The sequence below is a fragment of the Phacochoerus africanus genome, chromosome X, assembly GCF_016906955.1.
Source record: "Phacochoerus africanus isolate WHEZ1 chromosome X, ROS_Pafr_v1, whole genome shotgun sequence".
In the NCBI taxonomy this organism is placed as follows: Eukaryota; Metazoa; Chordata; class Mammalia; order Artiodactyla; family Suidae; genus Phacochoerus; species Phacochoerus africanus.
Genome location: NC_062560.1, coordinates 62,416,228 through 62,430,280, shown reverse-complemented (window position 1 = coordinate 62,430,280; position 14,053 = coordinate 62,416,228).

The following is a 14,053-nucleotide window of genomic DNA, read 5'->3' as shown; positions in this document are numbered from 1 at the left end:
ATTAAGGTTTATTACAGGATATTGAGTATAGTTCCCTATGCTATACAGTAGGACCTTGCTGTTAAATATATGGCCTTTACAGCAAGATTGCCTATGTTCAAAACCTCCACCAACATTCACTATCTGTGTGACGTTTGGGCAAGTCAATTCACCCCCCACCCCTCATTCTCAGCTTTCCCACCTGTAAAAAAAGATAATAGTTGTACCAACCTCATAGGGTTTGTTGTGAGGATAAAATGAACTAGAACATTCCTTGGCAGGTGGTAAACTCTATGGAGTGTTAGCTGATAATGGTCAACAAGAATGTATCTACCCATTACAGTTTCCAAATCCAAATTCTCCAGGGCCCAATTGCACAATCAAAATGCTTAGGGCATCAGTAAAGCAGGAACAACAACAAAAGTATTTGGGAAAAGAATACGATAGCCGGTATTTCAAAAGACTCCATCAAAGGAGTCATCACAGGAAAAATCCAAACTTGGTTGGACTTTCTCCTCCTTTTTACATTTTTCTGATAACTTTTACTCTGAATCACCTAGGGCTAGTGGAGGTATTGAGTGCAGAATTGGGGGTTGGGGGACCTGGGGAGATAGTGTCCAGGTAGAATATCCATCTTTTCAGTACTCAGAGCATCTGGATTATAGTCTCAGGTAATTCCATTTGAGCCTCTCCTCAAGCCTGCAAAGGAGGTATCATTTATATCTTTCTTGGTGGAAAAATAAGGCTCAGAGATGTCAAGAACCTCATCCAAGTTCACATGATGAGGGCTGGGATGGGGCTGGATGGAAACCCCAGGCGGTCTGTTCTCAGAGCCTTCTATGAAGTAGAGGGTTGGTGTTTGTGGTTCTAGGGGTGAAGGTGGGTTCCTTGACGTGGCCCTCTTGGTCCATGTCAGGAGAATTCATGCTTTCGTGCAAAGACTGAGGGAGTAAGGGGGCATTGGTGGCAGGCCTTAGGCCAGGGCCATTCAGGCCAGAAGGCAAATATTGCTCTTTTGGAAAGCCTTGGGGGCCATATGTTCATAATCAGTGTGTGTACAGCTGGGGTGGAGGGGGCCCGTCCTGGCCAGTAGCTGAACCAGATCTTTGTCATTTGACTCCACACAGCACAGAGGTCACTACCCCTCACTGTGCTGGGAATTTGTATGCCATTGTCACAACCAGCTTCATCCCTTAACTCAGATGATTTCAAAGACCCTCTGAGCTGAGGCTGGCCCAAGGCAGAGCCAGGGAGAAGGGAGAAGGCTGGCCTACCATCCCCTCACTGCCCCAGTTGGGGCCCCTTACCTTGTACAGGACTTTCTTTCCCTCACACTCTTTCTACCTCTTTCTACTCCCAGGCTCTCCCTATCCTCCTGCATCCTTTTCCACCCCTGGACATCCAGTAAGGCCGGCCATCCATTTCCCCCTGCCTGTTGTGAAGGATGTGTCCCTTGGTCCATCTTTTCCTCCTAACAAAGCCCCACTCATCCTTACAGTACCCTCCAATCTGCTTAGAAGCTTCTTCAGCTTCTTCAGAAAGGGAAGTGGGGGGGAGACAGGCAAATGCTCAGGGAGCACCTACACTGTGCCAGCTGTGACACTGGTGGTTTTATATACCTCATCCCATTCAATATTTTTTTGGGGGGTTAGGGCTGCACCTACAGCATGTGGAGGTTCCCAGACTAGGGGTCAAATCAGCCTACACCACAGCCACAGCAATGTGGGATCCTTAACCCACTGAGCGAGGCCAGAGATCGAACCTACATCCTCATGGATACTAGCCAGATTTGTTTCTGCTGAGCCACAATGGGAACCCCACCCATTCAATCTTCACGGCAGCCTGTGAGGTTCTATAGGTAAAGGAACCTGCATTCAGATATGGAAAACAAACTGCCTAAGGTCCCTCAGTTGAGAAGGGCAGGGATCTAGCTCAGTTTAACTCCCAAGTCCCTGTGGACTTCAACTCTCTTGGGATTATACCACAATGCCTGTCCCAAGATGCCTTCCTCTTGATCACCTTCAACTCCTCTCTTTTTATCCCATAAGTCTGATTTATCAGCACATCTCATTGGCTCTACCTTCAAAGTATATCCAGAATCTACCATTTCACTGTCTTCACAGGTGCCACCCTGGTCTAAGCTCCCATCATCTTTCGCCTGGATTATTACCATGGCACCCTAACAGTTGCAGGAAGGGGGAGCCCTTCCAGGGCCCAAGCATGAGCTCTTGTCTAACACTCGGAAATTAAATCTCCAAGGAGACCAAGCAAAAGATTTATTGGGAAGGGTCACCTGGGCAGAGAGCAACAGGGTAAGGGAACCCAGGAGAATAGATCTGCCATGTGGCTTGCAGACTCAGGTTTTATGGTTAGTTTCTGTGTTGTCTCTGGCCAATCATCTTGCTTGGTCCATATTTGATCTGACTTGGGGTCCTTCCTGGTGGCAGGCACATCTCTCAGCCAAGACAGATTCCAGCACCAAGAATTCTGGCAGGTTGTTATCTTCTCCCTCTTTTTGGCCTCTCTCAAATTCTCCTGGTTAGTTTTCAGGGCAGCATTGTGTTCCTTATCAGGGCTCCAGTTGTGAAACGACTCGTGCAAGCAGTTGTTATTGCACCCGGCCAAGGTGGGCAGTTTCAGTCAATGGTCCCCTAACATAACTGCTCTGTCCCCCAACCCACAGTGATCCTAACTGCTTCACCCTTTTTCCTTACCACCCCACCCCTCAACACACCAACCAGGTCTATGCATCACACAGAAGCCAGAGCAAGCCTATTAAAACACAACTCAAATCATGTCATGTCTCTGCCTCAAAATCCTGCCCTTGTTGCAGGAAAATGGGGTGTGAGAGGATGGTCATGTCTCAGGAGAGTTCCTGGGATGGGCTGCCAAGAGACGCTTCTTGGCTTCTCACAGGAAAGAAAGGAAAGAATTCAAGAGCGAGCCATAGTGAAGTGAAAGCAGGTTTTATTGAGAGAGAGGAACCCATTCTGTAGGCAGAATGTGGACCCTCTCAGAAGGTGAGAGCAGCCCAGAAATATGGGGTGCTTAGTTTTTATGGCTAATACATGGGAGGATTATTCCAACTATCTTGGGGAAATGGTGGGGATTTCCAGGAATTGGGCCACTACCCACTTTTTGGCCTTTTACGGTCAGCCTCAGAACTGTCATGTCATCCCTGGGTGTGTCACTTAGCATATGCTAATGTATTACAATGAGTGCATAAAGAGGCTCAAGGTCCACTGGAAGTCAAGTCTTCTATCATCTTGGGCCTAGTTGTTTCTAACCAGTTTCTGTCATGTTCTCAATGGCTGTGTCATTCTTCTAATGGTTGTGCCCTGCCCCTTTCCCTTCTGTATTACCTTGGCTCTTGTTCACTTGCAGTGTCCATCCTTATGTGGCCTGTGAGCTCTGTCTCTGCCTCTCTCCAAGCTCTCTCTCCCTTGCTCATTCTGCTCTGGCTGTATTGGACTCACTGCTGCTCCTCCAACAACACACCAGACATTTTCAGACATACTCTTGTCTCCGGGCCTTTACATCTACTGTCTCTTCCGCTTGGAGCATTCTTGTAAATCTGCACAGCTTGCTGCCTCATTTCTTTTAAGTCTTTATTCTTATTCTAATGACATCTTCTCAGTGAGACTTTTGTCATCACTCTGTTTAAATTTTCCACCCGTACCCACCGACACTTCCTATTGCCACTTGCCTGTTTCATTTTTCTCCCTTGCTTTCACTTATCACCAACTGTGACAACTAGTTTTTTTTTTTTTTTGTCTTTTGTCTTTTCAGGGCTGCACCCGAGGCATATGGAGGTTCCCAGGCTAGGGGTTGGATCGGAGCTACAGTTGCTGGCCTATACCACAGCCACAGCAGTCACAGATCTGAGCCATGTCTGCAACCTACACCACAGCTCACGGCAATGCCAGATCCTTAACCCACTGAGCGGGGCCAAGGATCACGCCCGTGTCCTCATGGGTACTAGTTGGGTTCGTTAACCACTGAGCCACGACAGGAACTCCTGTGATGGAGCATTTTATGCGCCAACTTGACTGGGCCATTGGGTACCCAGATATTTGGCTAAACATTATCTCTGGGTGTGTCTGTGAGGGTGTTCCTGGATGAGATTAACACTTGAATCCAGTATAGTACACTGAGAAAAGCAGATTGTCCTCTCCAAGGTGAGAGGGCCTCACCCAGTCCATTGAAAGCTTGAATAGGATAAAAGGCTGAAGAAGAAGAAAAATTCTTTCTCTCTACCTGAAGGATATCAGTTCCCTCTTGCCTCTGGATTTGGACTAGAACTTATACTATATTGGTTCTCCTGGGGCTCAGGCCTTTGGACTTGGACTGGAACTATATCGGCTCTCCTGGATCTCCAGCTTGTCCACTGCACATCTTAGACTTCTCAGCCTCCCAAATTGCATGCATCAATTTCTTAGAGTGAATCTCTGTATGTATATAATACACATCCTATTGGTTTTGTTTCTCTGGAGAACCTAGGCAAACATATCAACCAACAGTACACTTTTTACTTAAAAAAGAAATTGTTGGGAGTTCCCTGGTGGCTCAGTAGGTTAAGGATCCAGCATTGTCACTGCTATGGCTCTAGTCACTGCTGTGGCGCTGGTTCCATCCCTGGGTTTCGTGAAGGCCTAGTTGTTTGTCTGTTTTGCTTGCTGCTGTATCCTCAGCACAATGCCTGGTGCTTAATAAATATATGTTGAATAAATGATAGTCCTTATAATTGTATCTTGTTTGTGTGTCTTGTGTTTGTGTGTATGTGTCTCCCAAGAGTCTGTGACCTACTCCATCATGGAATGGCTTTGAATCCCCAGTGCCAGGCAAAGTATCCATCAAAAGTGCCCAGTACATATTGAATGAAATGCCTTGATATGATCCATCCAGGACGTTCTAGTTTCCAGAACCAGACAGGTGCGGACAAAGAATGTTGCCTCCCATTCTAGTAAACAACAAACATTGCTGCCGTCAAGCCATCAGCCACTGAAGCCTCCCCTCAACCTCTCCTGACATGGTGCACCCTGAGGGGAATTCAGATGGAGAAAAACAGAAAACTTTCCCTTGCTTTGGATACTGAGTGGCCCTAGATAGTTAAGATGCATATCTAAGGAAGAATTTCAATGACCCCGGACTCTTGCATCTTCCCGTATGTAGAAAAAGCACTAAAATAATTAACTGAGATATCTGATTCTCATGACTCGCGGTAATTTTTCCCAAGATGTATGCTTAACATTATGTATTTCCCAGGCAAATAGAATTCCTATATATCCTGGCTCCTCCCCTACCTCTTTCCTTAGAGCTATGTGAGAGGCTGACACAGACTATAGTGCTCAGTAAGCTCCCCCCCACCCCCAAATAAAACTTAACTGCCAACTATTAGGTTGTGTTTGTCTTCAATAGGCACAAGGCAGGGCCCTCCTCTGTATCAAGTGCAGGAAGACCCCCATCTCTGTTTCCCTCGCCCCTCCCTGAAACCCCAGGCTCAGCTGGCAGCCTCTGCCGGCCTCCCTCACTCCCTCCCTCGCCTCTTTCCTCCCTTCCCCCAGCCAAGCCCTCCTTGCCCACCCCGGTACAGGCGATTATCTGGGGGTGGTAATTATTGCGAGTAAATTGGAAGTTGTTTTGCACAGGGCTATGTCTCACGCAGGTCGATTTGTATGCTTCCTGGGCACTTGTGACACTCCAGAAATGCCATAGCAACGGCCTCGGCGCCGCCGGGCTCTGGGAGGCGGGAGATGCGCAGGGGACCAAGCGCCGCGGGCCCCCGGGCATCGCGGCCCCCCCAGCCCCGCCTCCTGGAGCCTTGGTTTCCCCTTTGCCACCACCAGATGTGTGGTACTCGGGCTGTCGTGGGGCAGAAACGAGATAATGGCTGGAACAGTTTGTTACACTGTAAACCGAGGGCCAGCTATGAGAACAATGACTATTCTTTTCCGTGGGATTGTCTCCTTTCCCATTTATTTCTCCCCGCCTTTCTGCGGCTCCCCTCGCTGCCCGCCTCGCCCCCGCCCGGAGCCAGCGCCTGCCAGATTCCCCCGCCGCCGCAAGAGCGGGGGCCCTGCTGGCCCGCCTTTATTCAGTGCAAAAATCACGGCCCCTGGAACACCTTTTAGCGATGAGGCCCACAGAGACACCGCCAGCTCATCCCGCGGGGGCTGAGCCACTGATTAAATTGTATTCACTCTGCCTTTCGGTCATTCAGATGGGCTGGGACGAGGCCAGCTGGAATTAGTGACAAATTTGAAGCAGAGAGTATTGACAAAGAAAGGCCGTTTTATTGCCTGCAATGACATGCGATAATTCAAAGGATGTTCCCCAAGTGTTTCGAAGGAGAGCTTTAGTTAGTGAATAGCTAAGACTTTTGCTAATTATTTGGATAGACACAGACCTTAAAAGTCCCTAAAATCAGTTTTGTTCCCTGCAAGGAGATGAAAAACAAACCTTCCTTCTCCAGTCGCCTTTATCTCCAAACCTGAGTCCTGACCAGGAGAAGGCTTTGCAAACAAGAAAGCACTATTGAACTAGTCATTCATTCCAAATATTCATTCCAGAAGTATTGTGGGTATAGGAGATAGACATGGACCGAATGTTCTAGAGGAGGAACAGACAATATGAAAATAAACAGAGAAAGGAGATGATTTTAAATTGTAGTAAGGGCTCTAAAGGATATAAATGGGGAGTTCCTACTGTGGCACAAGGGATCAATGGCCTCTCTGCAGCACTAGGACGCAGGTTCCATCCCCAACCCCTATACAGTGGGTTAAGGCTCCTGCTGCAAATAGGTAGCAACTGCAGTTCAGCCTTTTTTTTTTTTTTTTTCTTTTGGCTTTTTAGGGCCAGACCCATGGCATATGGAGGTTCCCAGGCTAGGGGTCAAATCAGAGCTGTAACTCCTGAGTCCTCATGGATGCTAGTCAGATTCGTTAACCGCTGAGCCACGACAGGAAATCAGCTTTGATCCCTGGCGTGAGAACTCCATATACTGAAGAGTAGCCAAAAAAGAAAAAAAAAGGATATAAACAGGATGGGGGGTTAGCTACTATAGACAAGATGGGTCAGGAAAGCTCTCGCAGGAGAAGAGGCTGAGGTATGAATTATAAGAAGAAGGAGCCAGCCGTGTTAAAATTTTAGGGGAAAGTGTTCCTGGCAGAGGGAATAACAAATGCAAAGACCCTGTATGGAAATGGACTTGGTGGTTCCAAGAAGATAAAGAAAGCCAATGTGGTTGAGGCGAAATGAACAAACAGGATGAGATTTGGACAGGCCAGGTCACTAGGGACTTTCAGTCCACAGTAAGGAGTTAGGATCACATTTTCAGTGCATCGTAAACTCACTGAAAGGTCTTAAGAAAAAGGGTGATGTGATCTGGTTTATACTTTTTAAAAAGATTATTGGCTGCTGTTGGAGGAATGGATTCGATTTTCCTAATAAGAAAAATGGACTGGAAGACAGGAATGGGAATGAGGGGTGTTTAGGGGGCCATTGGTGAATGCCTGGTGGCTTAGGCTTGGGTGCTTGCCGTTGGATGGGGAGATGGGGAGAGTTGGAAAGATTCAGGATGCATGTTGGAGATAGAGCCCACCGGGCTTGGTAATGGATTGGATGAGGGACAAAAAAGAGACAACGTTTCTAGTTTCTGTGTTTGGGACTTGAGCAACTAAGAGGATGGTGATGTCATTTGTAGAGATGGGGAAGACTGGAGCAGATCAGGTTTGAGGGTTGGGAACCAGTACTTTATTTTGAATGTTTTTAGTGTGAGATCTGAGGGAGATTTTGATATAGGATTCTGGGGTTCAAGTGAGAGGTTTGGACCTAAGAAAGACATTCGGAAGCCCTTAATATTTAGCTAAGATAAACCAGCTATAATGGAAAAAAATAAAAATCATTATATAAAAAATATTTAGCTAAGAGTTCTCAGAATTCTTTGTGACTTTTATAAAGCTAACCCTAGGCTAGAGCAGAAATATGGGGGGATAACTGCCTCCTTCCCTGCCTCCGAAAAAACACCCTTGCCCTCCACTTGACCTGTCTCGGTGAAGACTTAGTCTCGGGGGAAACGCAAAATACAGCTATGAGGTATGACTTTTTAATAATCAGAAGAATGAAGATCAAAAGGTTGGAAAACACTTAGCAAAGATGCGAGGAAAAATCACCCTCATATATTGTTGATGGGAATGTAAGTTCACTCATCCCTTGTGAAGGGCAATTTTGCAGGTTCTATCAAATTGAGAAAGCTAGGAGTTCCTGTTGTGGCACAGCGGAAATGAATCTGACTAGTATCCATGAGGATGAGGGGTTGATCTTGGGGATCTGGCATTGCCGTGAGCCATGGTATAAGTCGCAGACACGGCTCGGATCCTGAGTTGCTGTGGCATATGCCAGCAGCTACAGCTCTGATTCACCCCCTAGCCTGGAAACTTCCACATGTTGAGGGTGTGGCCCTAAAAAGCCAAAAAAAAAAAAAAAAAGAGGAGAAAGCTACATACACTTTGACCTAACAATTTCACTTTTAGAAAATTATCCAACAGATATCCTCACACATATTCACAAAAATGCACGTACCAGGATATTTATTGCCGCAATGTTTGTGACAACAAAAGATTGGGGAAAATATCCATCAACAGGGGACTGGTCCAATAAATTAAAGTGCACTCTTATAATGGAAAATATACAGTCATTAAAATAAAGGGAGCTCTTGGAGTTCCCTGGTGGCCTAGTGGCTGAGGACTCTTCATTGTAAACTTGAGCTGCAGATGCAGCCAAAACAAAACAAAACAAAACAAAAACAACAAAGGAAGCTCCTGATGTTTTTATTTTTTAACTTTTTAACTTGAGATGAAATTCACATAAGATTAACTTCAGTATTTTAACCATTTTAAAGTATAAGATCCAGTGTCTTCATGTTTTGATAGGAAACACTCTCCAGATATATTGGTAAGTGCCTACCCTCACCTCACTTACCTTCTTTTCCTACCTCTGCTGGTGAAAATAGGAGCGACTTTTTCTGATGGGCACCTTCGAAAAGCCTCTGTGACTAAGGAGGCTGAGTGGGTTTGTTGCTAGGGAAAGGTGGTGCTAATGGAAATATTAATCAGTGGTTCTCAGACTGTTGCATTTTAGTGTTACCTGGGGAGATTTAAAAAATGCCATTGCCCAGGGAGTTCTCTTTGTGGCTCAGCAGTTAACAGACCCGACTAGGATCCATGAGGATTCGGGTTCGAGCCCTGGCCTCGCTCAGTGGGTTAAGGATCCAGCATTGCTGTGGCTGTGGCATAGGCTGGCAGCTACCACTCTGATTTGACCTCTAGCCTGGGAACCTCCATATGCCAAAGGTACAGCCCTAAAAAAGCAAAAAAAAAAAAAAAAAAGCCCTTGCCCAGGCCCCACCTCTAGAGATTTTGATTTAATTAGTCGGGAGTGGGGCCTGGGCATGATTTTGAAAATTGAAGTATAATCAACACACAGTAAAATGCATAGGTCTTGGAGTTCCTCTATGGTTCAGTGGGTTAAAGCCCAGTGTTGTCATTGCTGCAGCTTGGGTCACTGCTGTGGTATGGGTTCAGTCCCTGGCCTGGGAATTTCCACATGCTGCAGGTGTGGCCAAAAAGAAAAAAAAATGTGTAGTTCTTAAGCATATAGTTCAATAAATTGTGATAATCGTAGGTACCTGTGTAACCACTGCCCCAACAAAACATAGACCATTTCCATCATCCAGTCCCAGTCAATCCCCTAGCCCTGCCAGAGGCAACCACCATTCTGATTTCTATTATAGATTCATTTTGATTGTTCTTGAAATGCATATAAATGGAATCTAGCAGTAGGTAACGTTTTGAGATTGGCTTCTTTCATTTAGCATAATGGCTTTGCAATTCATTCAAACTGTTGCACTGATCAACTTCCCTTTATTTTGCCTGTGCCTGTGGCTGTGGAAGTTCCTGCGCCAGGGATTGAAGCCATGCTGCAGCAGCGACCTAGGCCCCTCCCATGACCACCCCAGATCCTTAACCCACTGCATCACAAGGGAACCCCCTCAACTTCCTTTTTTATTGCTGTGTGGTATTCCCTTGTATGGGTACATCAACGTTTGTTTATCCATGCACATATTCCAGGACATTTGGGCTAGGTATATATTTGGGGGAGGTCATCATTTTATTACTGATTTGTAGGAACTCTATATTTTCTGGATACTAGTCCTTTGTTAATGTATTGTAAATATAGCCACTGTTTTTATTTTTATTTATTTATTTTTTATTTTTTATTTATTTTTTTTGTCTTTTTGCCATTTCTTGGGCTGCTCCCCCGCAGCATATGGAGGTTCCCAGGCTAGGGGTCGAATCGGAGCTGTAGCCACCGGCCTACACCAGAGCCACAGCAACGTGGGATCCGAGCCGCGTCTGCGACCTACACCACAGCTCACGGCAACGCCGGATCGTTAACCCACTGAGCAAGGGCAGGGATCGAACCTGCAACCTCATGGTTCCTAGTCGATTCATTAACCACTGCGCCACGACAGGAACTCCCTAGCCACTGTTTTTTAAAAGATTCCCCAGTGATTCTAACATGAATCTAAGTTGAGAAATCCTGGTACACTAAAGATTAGCTGCAGAGACATCATTCCGCAGATTTTATGGGTCCCCAACTCTGCCCACTGGCAACTATGCCAGAGGATTGGTTTTTCAATCTGTGTGAATGTCTAGGGCTGTCAGGATTTTAGGAATGAGGGGTGCCTTGTCATTCTTCCTCCTGTGGATCTGTCTGGCTTCTTGGATAGGCTTATTCATCACAACTATTCTCTTATCCTCTGATGTGAGACCTTAGGTCAGTCTTTTCTTGTCTCCACCCTAACATTTTCCTCGTGTTCGACTTGACCTTATTGCTTGACCCATTTCTACCACTTGGAGATGATGTGTGTCAAAGGGACAAAGACAGGTTTTCTCCTGAATGGAGCAAGCTGTGTCTCAGGGGCACAAGGAGTGTGACCTTCTGTATCTCTTCCCAGGCATTGTCCCCAGTCTGCCTATCTACTCACTGAAAGGGAGAATCATTTTCTAGTCACTTCGGCAACCATCCACCAAGGAGCTGGGAGTTGATAGCCTGATCCTGGTGTCTTTGAATCTGCTGTGTACTTGCTGTATGACCTTGCATAATGCAATTTGCCTCCCTGAGTCTTGGTTCCTATGACTGGTAAAGGAGAACAGTTATTTATCACTTGTTGTGGGGGAAATGCCTGGCATAAAGTAGATGCTCACAAAGCCATTAGTTCCCTCGAAAGGGGAGCTGGAAAAGCTTGGCTCTAGGAGCAGTGCAGCTGGGCTGTGAGAGGAGCTCTCTGCTTGGGGATTGCCATGCCCTTCACATGCCTTGGTGTCATGTATCTGTCCCATCCCTCCACACCTTCAGAGGCCTAGACTGGCCAAGGTCCCTCCTGCTGTGTTGTCCTCACCCTGCCCTTCTTGGCTGATTTGAACAGAGTGTCCCACGAGGGCCCCTAGGCTCTTTAAGCTTAGAGCAGATGGCTGGGAAGCCAATTCTTTGGGACATACAGTTCCTGACTCAGATCTGGGCAGGGGGCCAAGGCCTTCGAAGGGCTGGAGGAAAATGTAACCCTCATCCCCCACTCAAGAGCTTGTAATTTTTACTCTCTGTCTCTTTTAGTGTCAAAGAAGAAAGGAAAAGGGCCACAAAGGTTAAGATTAAGTCCCCCCTGGAAGTTCCTTCTTTGGCTGGCACCAAGGAGGAGCCTCGATTCCAGCTTTTGGGAGAGGGGCCCATCCATGTAGGGAGGGTTTCTCTGCTGCTCCAGGAGGGTGAGGAAGCTGACAAGAAATTCACCAGAGTTCCCAGAAATGCCCTTGACCTGGGGAACAAGGGGGTATAGGGTATCCAGAGAGTCCACCAAAACCCAGCGCTGGTTGGAGCCTGTCTATCTTACAGCCAAGCATGGGTGGTTTTGTCCCAGCAAAGATTTGGGAAGGGACTAGAAAAGAAATATCCTATTCCTGGGTGTAGCTCAGATTCCTCTACTACACTATTTCCAGGTCTGTTCTTTTTTTTTTTTTCCCAGGGCCTCACCTTTGGCATATGGAAGTTCGCAGGCTAGGGGTTGAATCAGAGGTACAGCCAATAGCCTACATGACAGCCACAGCAATGCCGGGGATAGAACTCTCATCCTCATGGATACTAGTTGGGTTTTTAACCCACTGAATCACAACAGGAACTCCAGTTTTCAGGTGCATCTTGAGGCAAATTCAAGAGGGAGACAGGGCAATGCTGGCAAGAGGGGCCATTGGACCTCCCCTCTTCCCTGATTCCTAGTCCCCATTATCTCTTTGAATGTATCAGTCCTACCCACAGCCTCATTCAAGTTCTTCAACATGGTGCCCATTGCTCTCCTTTAGGATTCGTGAATTGATTGATAAATTCATCCATCCCTCTAACAAATATTTACTTACTAGCTACTATGTGTAAGTACTTGCTAAGCTCTGTGAAGCTGTAACTGTGCAAGACAGATCTGTCCTTCACAGAGATCACGTGATCATGGGGGAGCCAGAGAGGTAATCAGGCCACTACATTCCATGGACTAAATCCAAAGATAAAGGCAGGGCATGGCACATTGTGTCATAGAGGACCACTGATGGTCAGGATCATGAAAGGTCCTTGAAAGGAGGGAGATCTAAGAGCCAAGGGGTGGATAGGAGGATAATGAGACACAAAGGAGGGGAAGAAAGTCCAGAGAGAGGAAACAGCATGTGAGAGAGCCTAGAGGCAAGATTTGAGTAAGTGGAGGTAGTTCAGTTTGAGAAGATTGTGATGTGTGATGTCTGATGTGTGTGTGTGTGGTGTGTGTGTGTGTGTGTGTGTGTGTGTGTATGTGTGTAGGGGCCGTGAAAAATGCAAGAGAAGCAGTCAGGCGCCAGATCAGGGAGGTCTTATAAGCCATGGTGAGGAGGAAGGATTTGATTTTGAGGACAAGGAGGAGGCCTTGAAGGGGTTAGACCAGCCTAGGACACAATCAAATTGGTGGGTTATTTTTGGTTTTTTTTTTTGGCCATGCCCTTGGCATGTGGAAGTTCCTGGGCCAGGGTCTGAACCCACACCACAGCAGCAACCCGAGCCACTGCAGCAACAACACTGGATCCTCAACTGCTAGGCCCCCTGAGAACTCCAGATTGGTATTTTAGCAAGATTACTCTGGTTTCTGGGTGCGGAGACAGTAGGGAGCTGGTACACATATAAAAGCAGGCAGAAAGTCAGGAGGCTATGGTAGTGAGCCAGGCAAGAGATGATGGTAGCATGGACCAGAATGTGGCAGTGGAGATGGAAAGAAGTGTTCAGATTTGAGATATATTTTGGAGGTAGAGCCAACAGGACTTATTGGTAGATTGGAAAGATGCCTCCCAATTTCTGACTCTAACGTTAGGCTGTTGGTAGTGCTGTTCCTGGAGATGGGGAATACTGAGGGAACAGGTCTGGGGAGGGCAGGAAATGAGTTCAGTGCCATGTTGAGTTCAAGCTTCTAGGAAGTCATGTCCGGTATCCAGCTGGGCGTCTAAGTCTGAAACTCAGGAGAGAGGATGAGGCCAGACAGAGAATTGTGCAGTCTTGGGAGTGGATGAGGTAGCCTGAGGAGAGTGGAGAATGCCATGTTTTTTTTGCAGCAGCAACTGTCCTTCTCTCCCCTTTGGTGGCTGCTTCAGCCTAAACTCTAGAAAGCAGTTTAGGAAGCACTCATTAGATTTAGCAGTTTAGTGCAAAGACCCTGTGGATAGTCCTAACTCTTGGCTCCCTCTTTCCTCTCTGTTCTTGTCATTTCCACAGCATCTTGGGCTGACTTTACCAGTTTCCAATAAGAATTTATCCAGCCTGGGGGCCAGGCCAGCTGCCATTCTTAGGAAATTTGGTTTCCAGCTCCCCCTGCTGGCAGAGCTGGAGATGACTCATGGCTGGGCAGCAGAGCTGGAGAGCACTCCTGTCCTTCCTCCCCTGGGACAGACTCCTCTCATCCACTAACAGGGTGTTAAGACCTCAGTCCAGTCCCCTTTTCTACTCGCCAAAA